Source organism: Scyliorhinus torazame, chromosome 22 (genome assembly GCF_047496885.1).
Source record: "Scyliorhinus torazame isolate Kashiwa2021f chromosome 22, sScyTor2.1, whole genome shotgun sequence".
Classification (NCBI taxonomy): Eukaryota; Metazoa; Chordata; class Chondrichthyes; order Carcharhiniformes; family Scyliorhinidae; genus Scyliorhinus; species Scyliorhinus torazame.
In genome coordinates this window covers 29,006,885-29,012,340 of record NC_092728.1, presented here as the reverse complement: position 1 = coordinate 29,012,340, position 5,456 = coordinate 29,006,885, and the positions used below count along the sequence as shown (strand labels likewise).

The following is a 5,456-nucleotide window of genomic DNA, read 5'->3' as shown; positions in this document are numbered from 1 at the left end:
GTTGCGGGGAAGGGGGGGGGGCGGTGTGCAAACCACATTCATATGTTTTGTTCCTTTCCAAAGCTGGAGGGGAATCTGAGGGAGGTGTTCAGGGTAATTTCGAAGAAGGTAAATATGAGCCTCAGCCGGCTCCTCTGGTGACCATATTCGGGGTATGAGTCTGGCCGGGGTTGACAGCAGGCGCGGAGGCAGATGTTTTAGCCTTCACTTCGCTGATCGCAGGAAGGCGAATCCTGTTGGGGTAGAGGTCAGTAACTCCACCCTGTGCCGTACCGTGGCCGGCGGATCTGTTGGTGTTTTTAACACTCGAGAACGTGAAGCTTGAGTTGAGGGGAAGGCTCAAAGAGTTCTACAATTCGTAAGCTTTCAAGAATTGAATGATATCGAACATCAGCGGCGGAGTTAGATTGTGCATAACTATGTAGGGGTAGATGGTGGATTCCTGATTCCTTTTCTTTGATGTTTGTAATGGAAATGTTGAGGGGTGTTTGGTGGTTGGTGGGGGGAAGTAATTGTTGGCCAGGGTTTTGGCATTGCATTTGTTACCCTTGATTGTTTGTTGCTAGGTGAAAGTTTGGATGTAAATGTTTAAAAGGAGGAGAATAAAAATATTTTTTGAAAAATGTGTCTAATTACCCTCTTCTTATGCTATACCCAGCCACAAATTACGTGCATACATGCTCCACTATTTACCGCATGTTCCTAACATGCCTGCTTCAGGGTACCAATAAAGGTCCAGCTTTAACAGTTCCACTTTTTTTCATTGCCGGGTTCTGAATACATAGTGCCCGTAGAATACCACGTTTGACTGCAGCCAATGATTTGGCTTATTGTAGCTCTATCCATGCCGCTCACGTCAATTCAGCTCTCCGCTTTTTTTCTCCAAACACGCCTCCCGCCGACTAAGAAGATTGTTTCTTTATTTTTGTTATTTTTTTTTACCCTGACGCAATTTTGCATCTTCATAAAAATAAGCAATATACTGGATGTTGTCGAATATGAAGCAACGACACTGGCTGTTAAACACTCACTTCGTCTGCCAGCATTTTTTCCGACAGGACCAGGGCAATCGGTTCGAGTCCTTAGATTCCTCGTGAGAATGGAAGGGAGGTAAAACTGTTGGAACTCTCGAAATTGCATCAAACAGTAGAAACATTAAGAACAAAAAACAGAATGCGGTGTGAGGAGGTTGAGCACTGAGTTAAACCACTCATGGACAATTGTAAAATATGCTTTAAGGTGGAGGAGAAAAGCCAAAATCTAATGTAGCTGGACTCAATGTAGAGCCCTGTAGGCTGCAGTGTACCTGAGCTGAAGTTAATATGTGCTGCACCATGTTGCACCGACTTCACGGGAGCGTTGTAGTAAACCAAGGACGGAAATGTAGGCACGAGAGCACGTTTCTGAGTTTAAATAGTGCCCAATATGAAAATTGGTGTCATATAACGCGGTCCCGCATTTTGTCTTTTCTTCTCATGATCAGTCGATGAACTCTCTATGTTAACTGCACTTCTGCAAAATTGATGCTGGTCGAATTCGTGATTTTTCCCACCGTCCGCAGTTCCTGAACTTTTATGATACATTTTCCTGTTCTGAGCCTGCTGTTGGCCTTTGTTGGCCTTTTGAGCTCTGAAATTACACTGCGAGTGACATGGTAGATTTCGTGTTACTGCCAAACGTTGGCTTTTTCCATATTTCCCGCTTGCAACTTGTTCATTTTTAAATTCAAAAGATAATGGTGCAGAATCAGAATATTTGGCCCATCGAGTCTTCTGCGCCATTTGACAATGGGAGATCTCATCCTGACCTTAACTCCACCGTCCTGCTCGTTCCCATAACCCTTCAACCCATTTCCAATTAAAAGCCTGTCTAACTTCTCCTGCAATTTAGTCACTGCCCCCAAATCCACCGCAATCTGGGTTACGGCTTTGCACAGATTCACAAACTTTTGGGACAAGTAGTTTCTCCTCATCTCTGTTTTAAGTTTGCTGCCGCTTTTCCTAAGGCTATGGTTTCTCGTTCTAGAATGCCGCACGAGAGGAAGCATCCGCTCCCATTCGGCCGTTGATAAGTGACGTCTGGTCCCCTGGTCTGTTTCACAGTTTTCAGCTGCCACTCCCGTGACATCTGGGCCTCTCGGTGACTTTTTCGTCTCTTCAGCAACATCGGGGCATCCAAAGCTTTCCTGATGTCACTCAAGAGCAGGTGACTTGACATGATTATTACATCGACGCTATGTATGTTTCTGCTTTTATTTCTGCGCTGAAAAAAACCTTCTCAACGATGCACCCTTCAACATCCCCGAGAATATCTGTAACTGCTGTCTTTAATTGAAATCCCTGATCTCTTTCCCGACCCACTGAAGTTCGTGTTCTTCCCAACACTATTCCCGGGTGTACGATGCCGTTCCCAATTACCTATAATATTCTTCAGTGAGTGATCCCCAGTTTAGCACCCCTCAACGTCTTGAAGTTTTGCAGACAAATCAGCTGAGAATCTGTTGGCATTATTCTACTGTGCAGAACATATTGACTCTCCAGCCGAAACACACCGTAACCACTCAAAATATTATCCAACATTTAAACAACACCGTGCATTATTTCAAAAACCATTGTCATCATTCTTCTACCATTAGAAATGTTTCTACCTACTGTCCAGTTGTCGGTACTTTGAAAAGCCAGCCATCAACAGAATCAGTTTTACGGATCTGTTGTACTTTTCACTTCATCTGCCGATTTGAGACCCAGGGATGCCTTCTGAACGGTTTTATATTTGTGAGCAACCAGGACGCGTGACCTTTCAGAAGGTTACCAGTGTTCCCCCCGCTTGCTGATTTCCATTAAATTGAAAGGTATGCGCTAAATTTTCATAGTTCTGGACATTGATATTCTCCTTCCTTTTTTTTGTGAATGCCAGAACAGCTGACAACCATACTGCTCCACTTGTACTCTGTCCTTATTGAGGCTGGTGTTAAAAATATATATTTTTTAAACTGCACAATCAGAAGCTTTGACCAATTCACTTTTTAAAATTTAATTTCTGGCGAAAGCCCACTCAGCAGACAGCAGGTACGCAGGGACAAGATCACGGGACCGAAGCATTCAAATGGAGCACGGTTCCCAGGAATATATATAATATTCAACCAGGATGTGGAGAGCTCGTCTGAAGGTAACCCAAGAGCGGAACTTTCACATGACAAGTATGCAACATTTATCGCTACTGAGACAATGTGCACTGGCGAGAATCGCCTCGTCTTGATGACAGTCGGATTCACGTCACGTTCCTTGATTATCTACACACCAGTAGAAAAGGCCTGAAATTCATCAGAAAAGGTTGAGTTAGCAAAGGTTCTTATTATGACAGAACGATAAAGAGAGGGAGGGTTGGGAACAAAGCGCCTGAGATAGGAGAATCAATGATGAAAACAGGAATGTAAGTCTTAAAATGCGACTACCTATAGATAACACATTTGCATGAAGACTTTCTATCACCCCGTTTAACCAATGTCCCTGGCATAAATCACAGACAGGGCTTCAACTGCACATTATCAAACCCCATGTGAAATAAGCCATAATTAAAATACAGATCTGACATTAATGTAGACGTTTCTCCTTCAGTGTCTGTCTTCAAAGATTTTCACATAGACTGCTGTGGAAGTAAGGAAAATATTTAGTTGTGGTCCACGGATACCGAATCAGGAAGCAAACATATCCTATGTAATTTTAAGAAGGTTAGTTACGTTTCGCAAAGTTACAAGAAACAACTGTTATACTTTATACAATAAATAATTGGACAGAAAATGTATCCCACTCGCAACAGTTGAGAATCATTTACTGATTCCGGGGGACACACTGACGATGTGCACAGTGCTTTGATGACAGTTACTTGTGGCAACAATATCTGCTCTGATCTATCTCTTTGGAAACACATCCCAACAGCCCCCCTCCCACCCCCAACACCCCCGCCCCGCCTCCGGCCCGCTTCAGTTCTCTGCCCTCCGTTGGTCTATCATCGATTTTGAGAAGGCAACTGCATAACGTGTACTACCACTTGATGAAAAATGACCACCAACAGAGAGGGTGGAGAGATTCTCTCCACTTTGTTAGACAGTGACATATTGCTTTGTGTGTGATAGGGAGAGATCTCCTTCGTACCTGTTGAAATAATGAGCCAGACAATCACTGCTGAATAAAACTGAGCACAGGATGACAATGTGATTTACCGTCTTAATTCCCAATTTAACTGATTGACATAAATGGCTGAAATTGATTGGTTTACTAGTTCTATTATTTAATTCCTCCCTGCACACTGTCCCCATCCGATGGAAGCTCCAATATTGATCTATTGCAATAAAACTCGGCTACATTATTTGATTCTACGCCGCATCTAATGAACACCTAACTCAGTTCGGGTTATCAGCTCTGCAGGCAACTCCCCTCATGAATCAGCATTGCTCACTTGTGATAATGGATACTGACTGTCAGAGAAAAGTGACCTAAATAACTAGCAATTGTGTTCATAAAGAAAATCTGACACACTAACAGACTGTAGCAGATACGAACGATCTGAACGATACAATCAACTTTTCTGCACCGTGATACCCAGACAATAACGGCAACCCCAGCGATTCAAAGCTAGGTCAATGCTGTAGTTCACATCGAAACACATTTTTACCTGGTATCACCGCACATTCCTCACTCCCACGAACCGTTGAACTCGGAAAAATACCATTTTTGAATTTATCTGATGATGCTTTTCCCCACAAAATATTACTTTTTACCTACTCAAAACATGCTCAATTCGGGGGACACAATTTGGTTTTCAAATACAACTTGTACTCTTTCAACAGTCTCCCACAAGAGATGTAAAAATAAACAACCACGCCAAAGAAACCTTCGTGCTCTATCGCTCCCACCATTTTCCTCTCGAGTTCTACCAGTTATGGACTCAGTCAACAACAGGGAAGACATGACCAAAAGCAACACGTGTCTCATCTTCAACACACTTCTTCAGGATTGGAAAGCTCATGCGATGTTGTGATTCCAGATTTGGGGCATTATCTAGGTGTATACTCGCAGAAACCTTCAAATAGCTAGACTCTCTGTAATGTTTAACTCCACGAGTCGTTCGGCAAGCTGGCAGCCTCTTTGAGGAGGAATCTCAACATCATTCTAGTGATATGGATGGATAAGAATCATGTCAGGTATCTCCATTCTCAAATCCACTGTTATAAATAATGTAATTATACATTAAATGGCAGCAGTGTGGTACAGTAGTTAACACTGCTGCCTCACAGCACCAGAGACCCGAGTTCAATTCCGGCCTTGGGCACTGTCTGTGTGGAGTTTGCACATTCTCCCCTTGTCTACGTGGATATTCTTCGGGTGCTCCGGTTTTTCCCCACAGTGCAAATGTGTGCAGGTTAGGTAGATTGGCCACGTTAAATTGCCCCATGC

The 5,456-nt window shown here is 43.3% G+C and overlaps 1 long non-coding RNA gene across 1 annotated transcript; it reads right to left on the bottom strand.

The window, feature by feature from the left end:
• Nucleotides 1–3,017: 3,017 nt before the first annotated feature.
• Nucleotides 3,018–3,817, bottom strand: LOC140399488 (uncharacterized). The gene is made up of 3 exons (XR_011937697.1): nt 3,740–3,817; nt 3,455–3,648; nt 3,018–3,313 (listed from the first exon to the last, which is right to left on the bottom strand). It is a non-coding gene; the product is annotated as an uncharacterized lncRNA (long non-coding RNA).
• Between the last annotated feature and the right edge of the window lie 1,639 nt (nt 3,818–5,456).